This window comes from Trachypithecus francoisi, unplaced genomic scaffold (assembly GCF_009764315.1).
Source record: "Trachypithecus francoisi isolate TF-2019V2 unplaced genomic scaffold, Tfra_2.0 Lachesis_group14, whole genome shotgun sequence".
NCBI classification, from domain to species: domain Eukaryota; kingdom Metazoa; phylum Chordata; class Mammalia; order Primates; family Cercopithecidae; genus Trachypithecus; species Trachypithecus francoisi.
In genome coordinates this window covers 49012314-49035482 of record NW_022681459.1, presented here as the reverse complement: position 1 = coordinate 49035482, position 23169 = coordinate 49012314, and the positions used below count along the sequence as shown (strand labels likewise).

The 23169-nt window shown below is 37.4% G+C and overlaps 1 protein-coding gene and 1 pseudogene across 3 annotated transcripts in view; one reads left to right on the top strand and one right to left on the bottom strand.

Moving 5' to 3' along the window:
- HORMAD2 (HORMA domain containing 2) overlaps nucleotides 1-23169 on the bottom strand; it is a 97951-nt gene that overhangs the window by 22072 nt on the left and 52710 nt on the right. The gene's annotated exons all lie outside the window — the stretch shown is intronic.
- LOC117096170 lies at nucleotides 17854-19191 on the top strand (annotated as a pseudogene).

The window sequence follows — 23169 nt, the reverse complement described above, 5'->3', positions numbered from 1 at the left end:
AGATAAAATAAAGACCCATGAGTCCATACTGATATAAATAAGTGAATAAATGGGAAGTTTGATGAGAAGCAGGATAACTTACATAATTTCTAACTACTTTTCTATAAACTACTTATTAATTACAATGGGGAAAATGACTTTACAGCGGAGAAGGCTGACAGACACCACCTTAATCAAGTGACCAAATAAAACATAATTGATAATGGGACAAATCAAAATCATATGTCAGTTGAAGGAAGTAAAGATTACTCAGCACCAATTCTGTGATATTCCTTCTTTCTTTTTTTCTTTTTCTTTTTTTTTTTTATGAGCAAGATCTCACTCTGTCATCCAGGCTGGAGTATAGTTGTGTGAACATAGCTCTCACTGCAACCTTAAAACTCTTGGGTTCAAGTGTTCCTCTTGCCTCAGCCTCCCGAGTAACTAGGACTACAGGCGCGTGCCACCACACCCAGCTAACTTTTTAAAAAAGTTTTAAGAGATGCAGGTCTTGCTGTGTGACCCAGGCTGGTCTTGAACTCCTGGCCTCAGATGATCCTCCTGCCTTAATATCCCAAAGTGCTGAGATGACAAGCGCCCAGCCCTATGTTATTCTTTAAAAAGATGCATACCCTGAATCTAATCTTGAGGAAACATCAGACAAATGCAAATTGAAGGACATTCTAAAAAATAAGTGGCCTGTTCTACTAAAACATGCCAAAGTCATGAAAGTCAAGGAAGGACTGAGGACCTGTTCCAAGCTAAGGGAAGATAAGAAATTTAACTAAATGTAACACATGATTCTAACCTGGATCCTTTTGCCATAATGGATATTACTGGGACAATTAGAAAAACTTGAAAGGAACCTGAGGTTAGATGACAGTAATGAATCAAAGCCGATTTCTCAGTTTTGATGGTTATATTGTGAATATATAGGAGAATGTCCTTGCCTACAGGAATTGCATAGTACAGTATACGGGGTGATAAAGCAAATGGCTCAGAAAATAAAACATGATTTGTGTGTACTTGCAGCTTTTCTGTAAGCTTGAGATTATTTCAAAATAAAAATAAACTTATATAAAAATGTAGATTTTAGAAAAAAGTTTTTCCTGTCAATATAATACATATTTTAGTGACAAATATTGTGGAAACTGAAAACACTTATTCTTTTCTAACCTATCTAGTGACTGTTCTGAAATGTGTCCATGTGTAAGTGAGGTGTCAAAAAGCTTAATTTATTGTAGAAACAGAAAGAAGGCCGGAGAAAATAGAGAAGAGGAAGTAAGGGGAAATTGAAAGAAGGTAAGGTCAGAGCCTTGGGCTAGAGCAGATCAGGTATGGCCTTAAAAGCCATAAACAGTGAAGTGACATGAATAGATTGACATCTTTAAAGATACGTTGTGTGAAATAAACTGTGCAAGCGCAAAAATGAAAGCAAGAAGACCACTGGAGAGGTACTGTTTGCTTGGGCCAGAGTGGTGGCAGTGAGATAGTGAGAAGTGGCCAGATTTGAAATATATTTTGAATGGAAAACTCACTAGACTCACTATTGGACTGGATATAGGTTATGAGGGAGAAGAACTAAGGATGGCTTTTAGGTTTGGAGCAACTAAGTAAATGATAGTATCATTTACTGAGATGGGAGAGACTGAGGAAGTTACTAATGATAGGAAAGTAATAAGAATTATGGCTTGAATAGTAAAGTGGTGGTGATAAAAGCTTGATTAAAGTGGGTTAAAGAGAACAGAAAGCAGGGAATTGGACACAGGAAGCATAGACAATTCTCTTGCAAAATGCATATGAGTTGGGTCAATGGAAAGAAAGGCATTCTGGACAAGAGAAAATACACTTGTTAAGATATGGAAGAAGAAATGAACTTGGCCAGTTCTTGTGACAATGAGAAAACTGACCTAACTCAAGGAAGGGGAACATGTTGAGTAATAAGACAGATAAGGTGGAGCCAGGCTACAAGCAGCCCGAAAGCCAGGAAAAGGTGTTTAGACTTGATGTCGGAAATAGGACTCATGAGACATTTTTGATGAGGGAAGTGATATGATGAAAGTTATATTTAAAAAAGATTAGATGGCAGTGGTATCTAGGCCAGAGCAGGAGGCTGTGGGAGAGCCTGGAGGCTGTGGTAGTAATTCAAATAGGAGAGGATGAAGGTCTGGACTTGAGTTTTAGCAGTAAGAACAGACTGGAAAGGGAAGACTTAGGGGAATTCTGATACTTGACTAAATGAGGATAATGCAGGAGAATGATTTCAAGATTCTGAACTTAAGACACTGAGGTAAAGGTGATGCTGAGAGGGAAGGAAACTGGGTGGAGAAACTTGTTCTATGTGTGGAAAAGGGGAAGGCAGTGGTGAATAAAAAGACGAGCATACTGGATTTGACATGACAGTGTTAACTCAAAGTACAAATGCCCAATAGAAGGTTAAATATATAGAACTGGAGCTCTTAGGGATGATCAGGGATCTAGATAACACATATGGAAGTCGACAGCATACATGTGATGCTTGAAACCCTGAAAATGGATGAACCTTCCAAAGGAAAGCATATAGAGCTGGAAGAGCATATGGTCAAAGATCTTGGGGGATGTTTGGGGATGCCCACAATTAGAGGTGGAAGAAGGAACAAAAGCAAAAGAGGGAAGTGGATGGAAAAAGAATGAGAACAGATGGACAAAGAATGAGAAGTATATCATAGAAATAAGAAGGACTGTTTTAAAATGAGTATATTATCAATATAAAAAAGATCAAGGTTGAGTGTGATGGTTCACACTTGTAATCCCAACATTTTGAGAGGCTGAGGTGAGAAGATTGCTTGAGCCCAGAGGTTCAAGACCAGCCTGGGCAACATAGCAAGGCCTAGTCTCTATAAAAATTTTTAAACATAATTAGTCACACGTGGTGGTACACAAATGTAGTCGCAGCTTCGTGGGAGGCTGAGTCAGGAGGATTGCTTGGGCCCAGGAGTTCAAGTCCAGCCTAAGCAATAAAGTAAGACGCTATTTCTACAAAAAATCATTAGCCAGGCATGGTGGCACATACCTGGGTGCCAGCTACTTGGGAGGCTGAGACAATAGGACTGCTTGAGCCCAGGAGTTCAAAGCTGCAGTGAGCTATGATTGTACCACTGCACTCCAGCCTGGGCAACAGAGCAAGACTGTCTCTAAAAAATAAAATAAAAATTGATCAAGAAGAATGAAAAAGGAACAGAGACTGTGAGATCTACTAATTAGGAAGTCATTGTTTATTTTGAAGAGAGTAGTTGGGGAAGTGAAGGTGGGAGAAGAAGCCAGCTTTCTGCATGGAAAAACTGGTAAGGAGGGATACAGCAAATAGAAAGCATCTTGTGAGAAATTTGGTAAGGAAAGGAAGCAAACAAGTAACTAGAAGTGTCATCAGGATTATCTGAAGGCTTTTTTGCTACCTAATGTTTAGACCAGCTTCATTCAAATTTTTCTCCTCTCCTATTTTGAGAATTTCAAAGTCTTAATTGTGAACAAAGTCAGGATAATGACACAAAGCATCCAAAACCAAGTGGAAGAATTTGATCTCTCTGTGTGTTCTTATCAATTCCTATGAAAGTATATCATCTTTCAAACTATCTTTTATTAATACTTTTTTTTTCCTAAATTGAGACTAGTGATGTTCTGGCAATCTCTAAAAAGATATGAGTAAGAAATTTTAAAACATGCAAATACTTTCAGATAATGTCATTTATTGTCTCCAGTGGTCTTCAACCCAGCTGAGGGGTTTATTTCCAAGTGGAGGACTATGAGTTAATATTCCTTACTGAGGCCACTTATACTTAAATTATTCAAATATAGTTTTGTAGTATTTTTATAGTATTAGGAGGTACTTTTCATATTGAAATTATTATTATTTTTTTTTGAGACGGAGTCTCGCTCTGTTGCCCAGACTGGAGTACAGTGGTGCAATCTTGGCTCACTGCAAGCTCTGCCTCCCGGGTTCATGCCATTCTCCTGCCTCAGCCTCCTGAGTAGCTGGGACTACAGGCACCCGCCACCATGCCTGGCTAATTTTTTGTATTTTTAGTAGAGACAGGGTTTCACCGTGTTAGCCAGGATGGTCTCGATCTCCTGACCTTGCGATCTGCCTGCCTCGGCGCCCCAAAGTGCTCGGATTACAGGTGTGAGCCACCGCGCCTGGCCTTCATGTTGAAATTCTTAAGCAATACTTTACCAATTCTTAGAAACCCTGTATGAATTAAAGTAGTATTATATTTATACTTCAGATCAAAATGTTTAAAGAAAATTGCATTGCTTGTCCTATAAACTAACTCTGGACATATTTATGTTTTTATAAATATGTTTACCAACTTCTGGATAAAGATGGTAGATTGACACACACGTTTATTTTGTTTCCTCCAAAAACCCCTCTAGAATGACAGGAAAAAGATTTCTATAAGAGGCAGCAATAAATAAATAAATAAATAAATAAAACAGAAAGAATAAGCGAAAAGACAGTGACAATGAAATTCTGGAAGCCAGGAAGCAGATGCAAGAGAAATAACTAAAATAGCAGACCCAAGAAACCTAAACCAGCAAATTTTGAGACTTTGAAATTCTCAAAATAGTACATTAGGACCAACCAAATGTACATCATTCTAAATAATTTCCAGCATCAGATACTTTTGGAAGAGGGGATAGAGAGGATAGGTAGAGGAGCTAAAATAAGAAAGACCAACTGAAAGACATTTATGAAACAATTGGAATCTTCAGATTCCCTCCCCAGTTTTGTAGGGTCAAACCCTAGGATAAAATCAGAGGTTTATTCTCTATTGAGGATAACAGAAAGTCTTTGGATAATGGAATACAAAGTACAGTTGAGGCAGGGTTATGGTACTGGAATCAAGGAATTAAGTGAAAGAATGTATACTGAATGCAGAGACCCTCAGTCCTCTATCTCTATTTGGACCCCAAAACACTGTTGGCTAGCCTACATTCTCCGGAAACTGATCAAGAGGAAAGATTTTAAAATACATATTTTGGGACTTCTCCCAAAGGCTTGTCCAGCTCTTATATTAAAATAATGAAGGCCACAATCAGCATGCCTCATCCACAAGCTCAGAGCTTCATAGTCCTCCCACTCTTTAACGTGAGCAGACAACCAAGGACTGCCAGTCATCTGAGGACTTTTAAGGAGAGAGAGGTAGAAGAGGTGGGTGGGGGAAGAGGAGAAAACAGTAAACAAAAGAAACAAACACAGACATACAGAGAGAAAAAATCTATATAGAGATAATCAGTATCCTCTGACATAAGAGACAATTCTGTAACCATGAGCAAGAACAGGATGCCATAAAAAGGACAGTTCAGAGAACAACAACAAGAGCTTGGAAATCAAAACACAATAGCACAAATAAAAAACCAATAGAAGAGCAGGACTATGTCCCAAGAACACAACAAAGGCATAAATATGTGGAAAATTGGAGGGAATATTTTTTTTTTTGAGACAGTCTTGCTCTGTGCCCCAGGCTGGAGTGCAGTGGCACGATCTCGGCTCACTGCAAGCTCCGCCCCCCCCCCCCCCCCCCCCCCCCCCCCCGCCTCAGCCTCCTGAGTATTGGGACTACAGGCGCCTGCCACTACGCCCGGCTAATTTTCTTGTATTTTTAGTAGAGACGGGGTTTCACCGTGTTAGCCAGGATGCTCTTGATTGGGAAAATTTTTTTTTTAAATCAAATACCTGAACAGGGAATCCAGTATCTAAATATTGGGGCCCAGAAAGAAAGAACAGAGAAAACTGATGGTACATAATTTTCATCAAGGAAATAATTGAAGAAAGTTTCCCAGAACTGAAGGATTACCTGAGTTACCAGATTGAAACACCTCGAGTGCCTACCACAAGAAAATGGATGAAAATAGACCTACATCAAGGGACACCACTGTGAAATTTCAGAACCCTGAGGAAAAAGCTTCCAGATAGGAAAAAGCAAATATTACACAAAGACTGAGAATCAGAATGGCTTGGAAATTTTCAACAGCAACTCTGAAAGCTAGAAGAGAGAGGAGCAATTACTCAAAAATTACCATGAAAAATAATTGTCTTCTTAGATTTAATTTCCAGCGAGACTCTTAATCACATATAAGGGTAGATGGATGATATTTTTAGGGCATAAAATGTTTCAAAACCTTATCTCCCATGCAGTCCTCTCTAAGGAAGTTACCAGAGGATGTGCTCCACTGAAATGAGGGAGGAACCAAGAATAGGAAACAAGAAATTTAACACAGGGGAGGGGCTAAGAATTCCCTAGAAGTTGGTAAAAGGAAATTCCAGGATGAGAGTCCAATACCAGGTCTGTTTCACCAGAACAAAACATCCAGATTTGGTCAAAGGTGAAAAGTTCCAGATAAATTTCTCAGTGAAGACAAAATTGTTGTTTCTGAATATTTGAGAGGCAATCTAGACAAGCATTGTCCATTAGAACTTTCTGTAATGATGGGAATGTTCTATATCTGTGCTGTCCAATACAGTAGCCACTAGCTAGAACACTTGAAATGTTTATTAGTATGACTGAGGAACTGAACTTATTGTTTTATTTAGTTAAAATTCATTTTAATTTAAATTCTAGTAGCCATGTGGTTAATGGCTACCATTTTGGGCACTGCAGATAATTAGCATAAAGTTTGGAATTGAATTAGGAATAAGTAAAGAGAAAACAGAGCCAATGAAAAACAATTATTAGCTGTAAGGAAAACAAAAACTTGTACAAGGAAGGAAAAGCAATCATGGCTTACTATGACTCAGCTCTGTATAAAATTATGTAGTTATAATAATAAAAGCATCAGTTATTGACATAACACAAATTATATTATAAATGAAAAGTTGTTAGATGGTTTATTTTATTTTTTCCTTCACATAGTAAAATAGAACAAATAAATATTTTCTCTGGGCCAATTATTTTGTCTAATATGTTTTTAAAGAATACATAGTACTTCATTTATTGTTCTTTCAAAATTTACTGAACCAATACTTCACTGAGGGACATGTAGGTTGTTTCCAATTTGAGACAATTATCAATAGGACTTTGCTGATTAACACTATGGATTACTGCTTTTTAAAATTCAACTGTAACAAGGCAAATTTTACATGCAATAGAATGTACAAAATGCACCTATTTTGGATGTTTTCTTTGTATTTTGATAAATGTATCTATCCTTGAAACCACCACCACAATCAAGTTATAAAACATCTCATCACCCTAAAAAGTTCCTCTATGCCTCTTTGCACTAAATCCCACCCCCACACCAGGCAAACACTTGTTTCCTCTCATTATAAACTTAGTTTGCTTCCTCCAGAATTTCATATAAATGAAATTATACGGTATTTAGTCTTTTGCAGCTAAATTTTTTTCTTTTTCTTTCCCCTTCTTTTCACAGGTGTTGATGTGTCTGAATTTTTTCTGACTTTTACATATTCATTAACAGTTTTGCATGTGTCATCTATTTGTTCTTTTTTATTGCTAGTAATAATTCACTGTACAAAGATACCACAATTTGCTGATCCTTTGACCTACTGATGGACACATGGGTTGATTTCAGTTTGGAACTGTTATGAATAAAGCTGCTATGAACATTAATGTACAGGCCTTTTTGTGACGGTCCATCTTTATTTCCCTTGGGTAAATACCTAGGAGTGAAAATTTCTGCATCATATAATAAGTATATGTTTATAGGAATTTGATAAAATATTCTCCAATGCACTGGTCTTGAACTACTGGACTCAAGCAATCCTCCCACCTGGGCCTCCCAAAGTGCTGGAATTACAGATGTGAGCCACCGTGCCCAGCCCATTAATACACATTTTCTTGTGATATGTCTTCAAATTCTTGATATTTTTAAAAAGGGAGTTGTTTGTCTTATTATTATGTTGTAAATGTTTTTTAAATATAATCTAAATACAAGTTTTTTGTCAGATGTAGGTATTAAGAATATTTTTTTCTCAGTTTTTGGCTTGCCTTTTCATTTTCTTAATAATGTCTTTGGGAGATAAGTTTTTTTATTTTGATAAAGTCCAGCTTGTCAGTATTTTTTTCTTTCATGGTTAGTACTTTTAGGGAACTGCCTAAGAAGTTTTTCCCAAAAGTTTTATCTCATGTTTCCTTCCAGAAGTTTTATAATTTTAGCTCTTATGTGTAGGTCTTTAATCTATTTATAGTCAATCTTGTGTACAATGTGAGGTAAGGATTGAGGTTCATTTTTTTTCATATGACTATCCAGTTGTTCCAGTACTATTAGTTTAAAAAAAAACTACCTTTTACCTTGGTACCTTTATAAAAAATTATTGACTATATGTATATGGCTCTACTTCTGAACTCTCCATTCTGTTCCATTGATCTATATGTCTATCCTTAGCTTAATATCACCTTATCTTGTTTGCTGTACTTTTATAGTCTTGAAATCTGATAAAGTTCTCTTTGTTCTTTTTCAAAAATTTTATGACCTTTATAGTTTCATTCAATTTCCACTTAAATTTTAGAATCAACTTGTCAATTTCTACAAAAAAAAAAAAAGGCTGTAAAGTTTTGACTGTGATTGCATTGAATGTATAGATCAATTTGGGGAAAATTAGCATCTTACTTGAGTCTTCCAATCCATGAATATGGTACATATCTGCATTTATTTAGGCCTTCATTAATTTCTCTCAGCAACATTTTGTAATTTTCATTGTATACATCTCATATGTCTTTTTAATTTAGCCCTAAATATTTCATAAATTTTTATAGTATTATAAATGGTATTTAGAAATTTCATTTCCAGTTTTTCATTGATAATAGAAATACAATAAATTTCTATGTATTAATCTGTGACCTTGCTAAATTCATGTATTATATATTAGTTCTGGTGGTGTCTTTCTTGCAGATTTCTTAGGATTTTCTATTATACAATCATGTCATTCTCAAAAAAGTTTAACTTTTACTTCTTCCTTTCCAATCTATATAACTTTATTTCTTATTCCTACCTTAATTAGCTGGTAGGACCCCTAGTATAATGTTGACTATAAATGGCAAGAGTCTTATTCCCTGTCTTAGGTGCAAAGTGTTTAATCTTTTGCCATTAAGTATAATAATGTCACCTTTAGGTTATTTGTAAATGTCTTTTATAAAATTGAGGAAGTTCCTTTACACTCCTTGCTTTCTTGAAGTTTTCATTTTTTCTTTTTTTTTCTTTTTTTTGAAACAGAGTCTTGCTCTGTCACCAGGCTGGAGTGCAGTGGCGTGATCTTGGCTCACTGCAACCTCTGTCTCCTGGGTTTAAGTGATTCCCCTGCCTCAGCCTCCCAAGCAGCTGGGACTACAGGCACGATCAAGATAGTCTCAATCTCCTGACCTCGTGATCTGCCTGTCTTGGCCTCCCAAAGTGTTGGGATTACAGTCGTGAGCCCATGTGCCTGGCCAAAGTTTTCATTTTTTTCAAGTCACAAATGGATGTTGAAGTTTGTTGAATACTTTTTCTGCATCTGTAGAGATGATCATGTGGTTCTTCTCCTTCATTCTGTAACATGGGGAATTACATGGGTTAATTTTCAAATTTTAAACCAACCATGCATTCCTGGGATAAACCACATTAGTCATGACACATTATCCTTTCCACATATTGCTGGATTCAATTTTCTACTATTTCGTTAAGGACATTTGCAGCTATAGTCATGAGAGATATTGTGGTTCATAGTTTTGTTTTCTTGGAATGTCTTCAGTTTTAGTATCAGGATAATTCTGGCCTCATAAAATGAGTTGTGAAGACTTCTCCTCTATATTCTTAAAGACTTTGTTCAAAATTAGTATTATTTCTTCCTTATTTGATAGAGTTCATCAGTTTATAACATTTACAGACATTATCATTTAAAACCCCACCAAATTTCTGGAATTTCAATTACACATAGCTTAGACTGTTTGATGTTGTCCTGTAAGTCACTGAGGCCCTATTCTTTTCATTTTGTTTTTTCATTATGTTTTAATTTGAATAACTTCTATAGTCTACTTCAAGTTCACTGATCTTTTTTTTTTTATAACTTCTAATCTGCTGTTAAACCTATCCGGTGATATTTTAAAATTTCAGATATGGTATTTTTCAGCTCTAGGGTCTATTTAGACCTTTTCAAAAACTCCTTCCATTTTTCTCATTATATTTACATATTCCTTTAAATATTTGAGCATATTTATACTAGCTTTTCCCCTTTTATTTTATTGAGGTATAATTTACTGCAGTAAAATTGTTCTTTTTAGTGTACAGCTCTGTGAATTTTGACAAATGTATACACAATAAAACTATAAACCAGTTTCATCAGCCCCAAAACTCTTCCATGTCCCTTTGTAGTTAAACCTCCCTCTCAGCCCTGGCAGCTACTGATTTTTTTCTGTCCCTATAGTTTTGCCTTTGCCAGAATATTGTGTAAGAGATCAATTTCCCACATGTCAGTGTGAGGAGCTCCACAGAACAGCTCTCCAGCAAAACTGCTAAAAACTGTTTTAAAAAATTGAAGTCTCTGTTATACCTAAAGGCATACAGTAATTGAAGAAGCCTCTGTTCAAGAATATCTTCTAAAATTTGCCAAGAACAACAAAAGTTGGTGGTATTTGAACCAAAACCATTCCCTCCACCCTCCCAGCTCAGTTACATTCCACTCCATTCCATTATAGATTGGGAGAGCCAAGAACACAAGCCTCCCTCTCTCCCAAGCTCCCACTCTGAGGGCTATCTTCATGGGAGGGAAAGAACACTAGTATTTTTCTTCTTGCCTCCAACTATTGCTAAATTCTATGTGAGTATGGCCATGAGGTGGGGGCTCATGGTGAGATGGAAGTTCTGCCTAGGGTACAGTACCACTGAGAATGCTGAGGTCTCAATCACCCTTGCTCTGCCTTGTAAGGCAGTGGTTCTATGCTGGGAGAGGGAAGCTGAGAAGATCTGAGTCTACTGTCCCCCCTCCACTTGGCATTCAGCTCCTAAAGCTGAGTGTCACTCAGAGACAAGCACACCATTGTCTCCATACCTAGCTCCAGAGCTGTGGCTCAGATATTTTTCCAAGGAAAAAAAATCAGTAGTGCATAAAATAGATAGCTCCTAATCTCTTTCCAAAGACAGTGCCTTTATTGCAACAGAGCATGGAGAAGTTCAAGGATAAGGACATGCTCAAATACAATGGAGGTTGTATCAAAAGGCAATTGGAAGGAGATTGGTAGATTCATTAGAGATATTTACTAAACTGTAGGCTGGCTAGTTTTCAGGAGAGAATCAGGAAATAGATAATTGAGAGAAGTCCTCCTGTGGTCAGAACAAATTACAAACACTGGAACCTCAGTAACTATCCCTTTAAAGAAGTCCAAATTTGATTGGATTAAACTGTAGAGTAATATACGCCTGGGAAACTGATGAAAATAATGGAGCAATCACCAGCAATTAGTTGTGTTTAATAACTGGGCAGGGAAAGAATTGGCTGAAGAAAGCCCAGATGAAACCACTGTATTAGGCTGTTCTTGTGTTTGTACATCTGAGGCTGGGTAATTTATAAGAAAAGAGGTTTAATTGGCTCATGGTTCTGTAGGCTGTACAGAAAGCATAGCACTGGCATCAGCTTCTGGTGAGGGTCTCAGAAAGTTTACAATCATGGCAGAAGGCGAAGGGGGAGCAGGAGTGTCTCACATGGCAAGAGTGGGAGCAAGAGAGAGCACAGAGGTGCCACACACTTTTAAACAACCAGATCTTGCAAGAACTCACCATTACAAGGACAGCACAAAACCATGAGGGATCCGCCCCTATGACCCAAACACCTCCCACCAGGCCCCACCTCCAGTTACCTTTCAACATGAGGACTGGGCAGGACAAATATCCAAGGCATATCAACCATCATTATCCCAGGGTGACTGTGGTGCATACCTAAGGATGCACTTCTGAGTAGCAAAAAGATCCACAAATAGACATATCACAGTAAAAATGCTGAAAACCAAAGACAAGGAGAAAATCTTGAAAACAACGAGAGAAAAATGACTCATTACTAACAAGGGAACCTCAATAAGGCAAACAGCTGACCTCTCAGCAGGAACAATAGAGGCCAGTTAGGTATTGAGACAACATACTCAAAGTGCTCAAAGAAAAAAAAAACTGTCAGCCAAGAATTCTTTATTCAGCAAAGTTATCTTTAAAAAATAAAGGTAAGATAAAAACACTCCCAGATAAACAAAAACTGAGAGAATTTTGCTAGCAGATTCATCTTACAGGAAATACTAAAGAAAATTATTCAGGCTGAAAATTATCACAACACATACAATAATTCAAACTGACATGAGAAAATAAAGAGCATCAGTAAAGGTGCTCTTATAATGCAATTATAAAAGGCAATGTGAATGCACATTTTTCTCCTTTCTTCTCTTAAATGAACTAAATTTTATATAATAAGTTGTGTAAAATAACATGCATATGGTATATGCTTGACCTAAAACTTAAACAAATGTAGTATATTTGCCAATAACAGCACAAAGAAGGTGAGTAGGAGAAAAGCTGTTTGGGCAAGGAAATAGCTACAGATGATAAAGTACCAATTAAACAATAATTGTTGATCTTGTATCATTAATAGATGTAATACACATAAAAATAATACCAAAAAGGGAGAAAAGAGACTACATAAGGGTAACATTGCCATGTCTCACTGGAATTAAGCTAGTATAAACCTGAAACTGATTCTGATAAGTTAGGATGTGCATGATAAACCCTAGTGCAACTACTAAAGAAATTCAGAAAAAGTGAAAAAAAATTAAATTAAAATGCTTCATTCACTCAGTGCAAGGAAAACAAGTCAAAGAGGAATAGAGGTACAATAAAAAGACATAAGACACATAGAAATAAAAAGTAAAATGACTGTCATAAACTAAATATATCAATAGTAACATTAAACATGAATGGATTAAACAAACCAATCAAAAGGCAGAGGTTGTAACTGGAGCTAATGAGGGGCATCTGGGGATAATAAAAGGTTCAACCTGTCAAGAAAACAAAATAAATATAAATATATGCACCTAATATTAGAACACAAAAAATATGAAGAAAAACTGATCAAGGAAGAAACAGACAATTCAGCAATAACAGCTTCAGACTTCAATACCTGAACTTCAGTAATGAATAGGACAATTAGGCAGAATATCTGAACAACAGTCTAAACTAACTAGACCTAACAGATATATATAGAACACTATACCCAGTAACAGCAGAATACACAGTCTTCTCAAGTGCACATGGAACATTCTCCAGCATAAACCAAATATTTACGTTTTTTTTGAGTCAAGGAGGCAGGGTCTCACTCTGCTGCTCAAGCTGGAGAGAAGTGGAGTGATCACAACTCACTGTAACCTTTACCTCCCAGGCTCAAGCAATTCTCCCAGCTCAGCCTCTCAAGTAGATAGGACCACGGGCACCATGCCATCACATCTGGCTGGTTTTTGTTTGTTGGTTTGTTGGTTGTTTTTGTTGTTGTTGTTGTTGTTGTTTTGTAGAGAGTGGGTCTCACTATGTTGCTCAGGCTAGTCTCTCAAACTCCTCACCTCAAGCCATTCTCCTGCCTCAGCCTCTCAAAGTGCTAGGATCACAGGTAAGAGCTATTGCACCCAGCCTGTAAATCATATGTTAAGGCACAAAACAAACCTCAACAAATGTAAAAGGATAGAAATAATAAAAAGTATGTTCGGCTGGGTGCAGTGGCTCACGCTTGTAATCTCAGCACTTTGGAAGGCCAAGGCTGGCAGATCACAAGGTCAGGAGTTCGAGACGAGCCTGGCCAATATGGTGAAACCCCATCTCTATTAAAAATACAAAAAAATTAGCCTGGTATGGTGGCACATGTCTGTAATCCCAGCTACTTGGGAGGCTGAGGCAGGAGAATTGCTTGAACTCAGGAGGCGGAGGTTGCAGTGAGCTGAGATCGCACCAAGGCACTCCAGCCTGAGTTACAGAGCAAGACTCCATTTCAAAAAAAAAGGTATGTTCTCTGACCTCACTGGAATGAAACTAGAAACTAATGAGAAACTCAAATGTATGTGGAAGGGGGTGAGGGATAAAAGACTACAAATTGAGTGCAGTGTATACTGCTCAGGTGATGGGTGCACCAAAATCTCACAAATCATAACTAAAGAACTTACTCATGTAACTAAACACCACCTGTTCCCTGGTAACCTATGGAAATAAAAAAATTAAATTAAAAAAAGTATGTGGAAATTAAACAACATACATCTAATAACCAATGGATCAAAGAATAAATCAAAAGGGAAATCAGACATGACTCATGCCTGTAATCCCAGCACTTTGGGCGGCTGAGGCAGGTGGGTCACTTGAAGTCAGGAGTTTGAGACCAGCCTGGCCAACGTGGTGAAACCCTGTCTTTACCTAAAAATACAAAAATTAGCCGGGCGTGTTGGTGCATGCCTGTAATCCCAGCTACTCAGGAGGCTGAGGCAGGAGAATCGCTTGAACCCAGGAGGCAGAGGTTGCAGTGAGCCAAGGTCATTCTACTGCACTCCAGCCTGGGTGACAGAGAGAGAGATACCATGTCAAAAAAATAAAGGGGAAATCAGAAAATACTTCAAGATAAATGAAAATGAAGATACAACATAACAAAACATAACACTGCTAAAGCATTGCTTAGAGGAAAATTTACAACTGTAAATGCCTACATTAAGAAAGGAGATCTCAAATAACCTAACTTTCCACCTTAAGACACTGGAAAAAGTGCAAACTAAACCTAAAGCAAGCACAGGAAGGAAATAATAAAGATTAGTGTAGACATTTATGAAATGGAGAATTAAAAAATAGTGAAAATCAGTGAATCCAAAGGCTGATTCTTTGAAAGATCAACAAAACTGACAAACCTTTAGCCAGCTTGACCAAGTAAATAAAAGACTAAAATTACTAGAATCGGAAATAAAAGACCAGACATTACTGCTGACCTTACAGAAATAAAAAGCATTATAAAGGAATACTGAACAATAATATGTCAATAAATTAGATAACTTAGATGAAATGGAAATTGCCTAAATTACACAAAATACCAAAACTGATTCAAGAAGAAATTGAAAATATGAATATATCTATAACAAGTGAAGACCTTGAATTAACAATTTTTAAAACTATCCACAAAAAGAAAAGCCCAGTCACAGATAGCGTCACCACTAAACTCTACCAAACATTTAAAGAATTAATACCAACTCTTCATAAACTCTTCCAAAAAGTAGAAGATAAGTAAAAACTTTTCATATCATTTCTCTCATGCACGCTTTTTTTTTTTTTTTTTTCCGACAGAGTCTCACTTTGTTGCCCAGGCTGGAGTGCACTGGTGCTATCTCAGCTCACTGCAACCTCTGCTTCCCAGGGTCAAGCAATTCTTGTGCCTCAGCCTCCCGAGTAGTTGGGATTACAGGTGTGCACCATCGTGCAGGGCTAATTCAACTCATTTTTGTGAAGCCAGTGTTACCCTGATACCAAAACCAAAGGCAACACAAGAAAACTACAGATCAATATCTCTCATGCACTAGACACAAAAATCCTCAACAAAATACTAGCAAAACATCTAGCAATATAAATACACACACACACACACACACACACACACAGAGATACATGCACACACAGTGATAAAGAGGGATCTATCTCAGGAATGTAAGCTTGGGTTAATATCTGAAAATCAGCTAATGTAATACATTATATCAAAAGAATACAAAGCAAAAATCACATATTCATTTCAAGAGATGCAGGAAAAGCATTTGACAAAATCCAACACCCTTCCATGATTAAAAAAACGCTCAGCAGACTAAGAAGGGAACTTCTTCAACATAACAAAGGGCACCTAAAACAAAAACCCATACCTAATGGTGAAAAATTAGATGCTTCTCTAAGATTAGGAACAAGACAAGGCTGTCTCTTCACTTCTATTCAACATTGTAATGGAGGTTCTAGCCAGGGCAATTAGATAAGAAAAGGAAATAAAAGGTATCCAGATTAGAAAGGAAGAACTGAAACTATATCTATTTGCAGATGACATGCTTTTGTATATAGAAAATCCTCAGGAATCCTCTAAAAAAACTAGGATACAGAAAATAATCAGGAATCTTCTAAAAAAACTATTAGAACTGTTCAAAGAGTTCAGCAAGCAGGGTTCTCTAGAGAAACAGAACTAGTAGGATGAAAAAATATATATACATATATATGTAAAGAGAGAGAGAGAGACAGAGAGGTTATTTTTATATATAGTAGAGAGAGAGACAGAGAGGATATATAGAGAGAGTGCAGTTATATATATATATAAATTAAAATAGATAAAAACACATTCATTATAAAGAATTGGCTCATACAATTATGGAGACTGGCAAGTCTAAAATCTACAGTGTGAACCAACAGGCATGAGACCCTGGAAAGTTGATGATGCAGTTCCAGTCTGAAGGCCAACAGGCTAGGGACCCAGGAGAGTTAATGGTGCAGATGAAATCTGAAGGCAATCTGCTGGAGTATTCCCTCCTGCTCAGGCAGGTTAGTCTTTTTGTTCTATTCAGGCCTTCAACAGATTCAATGAGATCCACCCACATCATGGAGTGTTGATTTTACTTTATTGAAAGCAATCTGCTTTACTTAAAGTTTACTGATTTAAATGTTAATTTCATCCAATAGCACCCTCCAAGTTGACACACAAAATTAACTACCCTACCAAGGTTGTAGAATACAAAATCAGTATACAAAATTCAACAGTATTTCTATATACCTGCAATGAATAATAAAAAGATGAAAATTTATTCCTAAGTATTTTATTCGTTTCATGCTATTGTGCAGTTCACATACTATTCACATAGTATTGTGAATAGTATGAAAAGAATGCTTATGAATAAATTTAACAAAATAAATACAAAATTTATAATCTAAAAACCACAAAACATTGCTGAAAGAAATTTTAAAAATCCAAATACATGAAAATGGAATGGAAGACAATATTTATAAATTGTATGTCTAGTAAGGAATTTACCCAGAATATATAAAGAACCCTTACACCTCAGTAATAAAAGGACAAATGACAATTTTTAAAATGGGCAAAGGAGGCTGGATGCAGAGGCTCATGCCTGTAATTCTTGCATTTTAGGGGGCCATCGTGAGAGGAATGCTTGACTCTAGGAGTTTGAGACCAGTCTAGGAAACATGGCGAGACCCCATCTCCACAAAAACATTTTAAAAATTAACCAGGCATGGCGGTACACACCTATGGTCCCAGCCTCTCTGTTGCCTATTAGGCAACATAGCAAGACTGTCTCAAAAAAAAGGGCAAAAGATCTGAATAAACATTTCTCCAAGGAATATATAAATGGATAAGAAGCACATGAAAAGATGCTTGACATCATTAGTCATTAGAGAAATGCAAATAAAAACCACAATGAGGTACCACTTACTTTGCACCCACTAGGATGGCTAGAATCAAAAAGTGAGACAACACCAAGTGCTGGTAAGGATGTGGAGAAATTGGAACCCTCATACACCAATGTTGGGAACGTAAAATGGTACAGCCACTTTGGAAGAATTTTGGAGTTCTCCAAATGATTAAACACATATGACCCAGCAATTCCACTCTTAGGTATATACCCAAGAAAATTTAAAAAAGACACTCAAAAAGAACTTATATACAAGTGTTTATAGCAGCATTATTCACAATAGCCAAAAGGTTGAAAGAACCCAAATGCCCATCACTAATATATGGAGAGACAAAATGTGGTGTATTCATACAATGGAGTATTATTAAGCCATAAAAAGGGATGAAGTAACGACACATGCCATACATGGATGAACTTTGAAAACACGATGCTGCCCTTTTGGCTGAAAAGTACCATGATAGTTGGCAAGAACAAGCACTTTATGAAAGGTGGCAAAAGCAAGCCAAGAAGAAAGTGGTTGATCCATTTTCTTTCTTTCCTTCTTTCCCTCCTTCTTTTCTTTCTTTCATTATTTATTTATTTCTCTTCCTTTTTCCTATTTTCTGTCTCTTCCTTTCCTTTCCTTCCTTCCTTCCTTCCTTCCTTCCTTCCTTCCTTCCTTCCTTCCTTCCTTCCTTCCTTTTTAGAAACAAGGTCTTGCTCTGTAGCCCAGGTTGGAGTGCAGTGGTGTGGTCAACAGCTCACAGCAGCCTCGACCTCCTGGGCTCAAACAGCTTGATCCATTTTCTAAGAAAGATTGGCATGATGTGAAAGCACCTGTTATGTTCAACATAATAACTATGGGAAAGACACTTGTCACCAGGACTCAAGGAATCAAAATTGCATCTGATGGCCTCAAGGATCATGTGTTTGAAGTGAGTTTGTCTGATGTACAGAATGATGAAGTTGCATTTAGAAAATTCAAGCTGATCCTGAAGATGTTCAGGGCAAAAATGCCTGACTAATGTCCACGGCATGGATCTTACCTGTGACAAAATGTGTTCCACGGTTAAAAAATAGCAGACCGCCGGCGTGGTGGCTCAAGCCTGTAATCCCAGCACTTGAGGCCGAGACGGGTGGATCACGAGGTCAGGAGATCGAGACCATCCTGACTAACACGGTGAAACCCCGTCTCTACTAAAAATACAAAAACTAGCCTGGCGAGATGGCGGGCGCCTGTAGTAGCTCTCGGAGCTGAGGCAGGAGAATGGCGTAAACCCGGAGGCGGAGCTTGCAGTGAGCCGAGATTGCGCCACTGACTCCAGACTGGCAGAGCGAGACTCCGTCTCAAAAAAAAAAAAAAAAAAAAAAAAAAATAGCAGACCATGATTTAAGTTCACACTGATGTCAAGACTACCGATGATTATTTACTTTGTCTGTTTTGTGTTGATTTTACTAAAAAATGCAACAATTATATATGGAAGACTTCACACAATTAACACTACCAGGTCTGCCAAATCCAGAAGATGATGGAAATCATGACCCGAGAGGTGCAGACAAATGACTTGAAAGAAGTGGTCAATAAATTGATTCCAGACAGCACTGGAAAAGACATAGAAAAGGCTTGACTATTTATCCTCTCCATGATGTCTTCACTAGGAAAGTAAAAATGAAGAAGCCCAAGTTTGAATCAGGAAAACTCATGTAGCTTCATGATGAAGGTAGTAGTTTTGAAAAAGCTACTAAGGATGAGAAAGGTGCTAAAGTTGAATGAGCTGATAGATATGAACCATCAGTCCAAGAATCTGTTTAGCATTCAGACTTTTAATAGTGTCAAATTAAAAGCCCTATTTGTGTGGGGGGGGGGAAGAAATCACAATGTAAAGTGAAGAGGTCAGTCACAAAATTCATCATATGACTTCATTTATATGAAATATCCCATAATAGGCAAATCTGGAGACAGAAAATAGATTAATGGTTATTTAGGACTGGGGGAGAGGAGAAATAAGACAGGGAAATGAAAGCTAAAAAATATGGGTTTTCTTCAGGTGATGAAAATCTTCTAAAATTTTGACTGCAGTGATGGTTGCAAATCTCTGTGACTATACTAGATATCATTGAATTATACATTTTAAATGGGTGAATTGCATGGTATATAAATTACATTTCAATAAAGCTATTAAAAACAGAAAAATGTACAAATAGAATCATACAGTATGTAGTCTTTTGATTCTGGCTTCTTTCACTTACTAGAATGCATTTGCAACTCATCCATGTTGTTGCATGTTTCAGTAGTTTGTTTCTTTTTGTCTTAAGTTTATCCATTCTCTAATTAAGAAATACCTAATTGTTTCCATACGTTGAAGATTATGAATAGAGTTGCTATAAACATTTGCATACATTTTTGTGTGTAAACATAGGCTGTCATTGCACTTGGTATAACAGCTGTTTCAAAGTCCTTATCTACTAATTTTATCATTGCTGAAATTTCTGGGCTTGCCTGTACTGACTGGTGTCCCGCAGGTTATGGATCAGTTTTCCTGCTGCTTTACATATCAAGAAACTTTTATTAGATTCTGAACAATAAGAATGTTACATTGTTGAATGTTTGAATTTTGTTATTTCTTAAACTGTTTTGGCAGGCAGATAAGCTTGATCCTTTTGAGGCATGTTTTTAAACTTCATTAGATTAAATCTGGAGGCTTTTACTAAAAGTTTGGTTTAGCTCTACTACTAACATGTAACCTTTCTGGAGGCTCTATTGAATGTTTTGAGTGTTCAAGAAGGGCTCTCCATTTGACTGGTCATTATGTGAACATCTCCCAGCCCTGTGAGAGTTCTGGGAATTGTTCAGTTGCCAGTTTTCTTTGTCCAGCCTTGTGGAGTTTTGACCCACATCTGAAAAGCTGAATATTAAATCAAAGACTCAAGGAACCCCTATGTTGATTTCTGGATCTCCTTCTCTGTATAGCTCCCTGCCCTCTGATATTCTGTCTCCAACTGCCTCAGATTCCTCATATTCCAATCTCTTTCTTCAACCCAGCAAGACTGCCGTGCTCTGCTTGGGTTCTCTCTCCCTGAACCAGTGGTCTGGAAAGTGCTTCCTAGCAGAAAGCCAGGGCAATTTTAAGACTTGTCTCACTTTTCTTCTGTCCAGGATCCTATTCCTGCGTGCCTGTTGTCTAATGTCCAAAAACAGTTGCTTCATATATTTTGCCCAGTTTTCTAGTTGTTTACAGCAAGAGGGTAACTCTTACATTACTCTTTCATGAGTGAAAGTGGAATTTGGTCATTTTAATATAGGGTTTTTACCTCTCTTCTGAGATTTTACACACTCTCCCCTACATGGGCAAATATATGATTTAACAGATTGAGTATGAGTTTTGGAGCCAGAGAGACCTAGATTGAAATAATGATTTTGATGCTCTCTAGTTGGGCAACCCTGGACATGCTACTTAATGTCTTTGAACTTCTGTTTCTTCAGCTATAAAATATCATGCAAAGTTGTCGTTGGGATTAATTGGGTTCACATGTATACACAGCCTTTTGTGGGCACTTAATAAATGGTGGCTATTATTATTATATAATAAATAGCCATTTGTTTGTTTCCCTTCTTCTAATCAATTTTGAATCAGGGATTTGGCCTATTCATCTTTGTGTACACTACCCTCCTATGATGACTCAAGCATAGTAGGCCTCAATATAAATTTATTGACTGAATAAATGCTGATAACTTATTGTTGATTAGAATATAGTAGAACATACTTTTTTTTTTTTTTTTTTTGGTGACAGAGCCTTGCTCTGTCGCCCAGGCTGGAGTGCAATGGTGCGACCTCAACTCACTGCAACCTTCGCCTCCCGGGTTCAAGCGATTCTCCTGCCTCAGCCTACCGAGTAGTTGGGATTACAAGCATCCACCACAATGCCTGGCTAATTTTTTGTATTTTTGGTGTAGACAGGGTTTCACCATGTTGGCCAGGCTTGTCTTGAACTCCTGACCTCAGGTGATTACCCGCCTTGGCCTCCCAGAGTGCTGGGATTACAGGTGTGAGCCACTGCGCCCGGCCCCAGTAGAACATTCTTTTAAACCTTCTTCACAATGAGCTTCATGTAGCCTTGTTTAAATGTCAAAATGATACCCTTAGTGATTAAGTTTGTTTGTTCCAACTTTGGTTATCAAAGCAGAAAGAGCCCTCCATTGTGCAGAAAAAGCACACCTAGGTAGTGACTCATAAAGTATACAGTCATCCCTCTGTATCCATGAGGAACTGGTTTTGGAGCACACACACTCTACACCCACAGACAGGAAATCTATGGATGCTCAAGTCCCTTATATAAAATGGCACAGTATTGGCATATAATATGCACATCCTATGTACATATTCCCATATATATTAAATCATCTCTAGATTATTTATAATATTCAATACAACATAAATGCTACATAAATAGTTACACTGTATTGTTTAGGGAATCATGGGGGACAAGAAAAAAAAGTCTGTACATGTTCAGTACAGACCCAACCATTTTTTTTAACGGTTTAAACCCACAGTTGGCTGAATCCACTAATGCAAAACCCACAGATACAAAGGGCCAATTGCAAACCACCATGGCATGTGTATACCTATGTAACAAACCTGCATGTTCTGCACATGTATCCCAGAACTTAAAGTATAATAATAAATAAATATTATATACACACACACACACACACATACATATACACGCAAAGGGCCAACTGTGTTTCTAACTTTTCTTTACCATTGTCAGAAGGACTGGTCCTCTAAAGTCTTAGCTCTCAATTTTGAGATCCTAATATAAATGCTAAAAGAATTATTCCTCTTATGATGCTTAGATTTGTTACAAGCATAATCTCATGTGTGTACCAACAGACAATGTAGCATCAAATAGAAAACTTTAACACACATAATGGTATCAGAAAAATCAGCCAACTGAATATAGTTATAGGAAATTGGGTAACATTATCATTACACTTTTTTCCAATGTGCAGTTGAATAAAATTTCAATAAAGTCACTTTGAAAAAAATCTGAGCTTAAATGAAACCTAATATTTCATTGATTTTGCTGTAATAATAGCATTGTATTATTACAGGCATCTCTTTTTTTTTTTTTTTTTTTTTTGAGACGGAGCCTCGCTCGATCGCCCAGGCTGGAGTGCAGTGGCACGATCCCGGCTCACTGCAAGCTCTGCCTCCCGGGTTCTCGCCATTCTCCTGCCTCAGCCTCCCAAGTAGCTGGGACTACAGGCGCCCACCACCACACTCGGCTAATTTTTTGTATTTTCGGTAGAGACAGGGCTTCACCGTGTTAGCCAGGATGGTCTCGATCTCCTGACCTCATCATCCACCGGCCTCGGCCTCCCAAAGTGCTGGGATTACAGGCATGAGCCACTGCGCCCGGCCCAGGCATCTCTTTTTTAACCAAACAGAATATTCTGCCTTACTCTTTTTTAAACAAAATTTATTTATTTTAATGCTAGGACTTAGTAATTGTAACATCCAAAGCATTTCTACCTAAGATTACTCACTATGCTTGACTTTTTTCTGCTATAATACGTATCAATATACTTTTTTAATATAAGTGAAACATATACAGATAATCGGTGTGGCTCTTCCACTCACAAAAGGAAGGAAGTAATTCTCTAATATGTTATAGAATGATTCAGACAAAAGAAGAAATGACTTATATGACTGATGGAAAGTCAACCAACTTTCATTCCTCTTTGCACAGTTAATAGAGGATAGCAATTACATTCTGGACTGCAAAACAG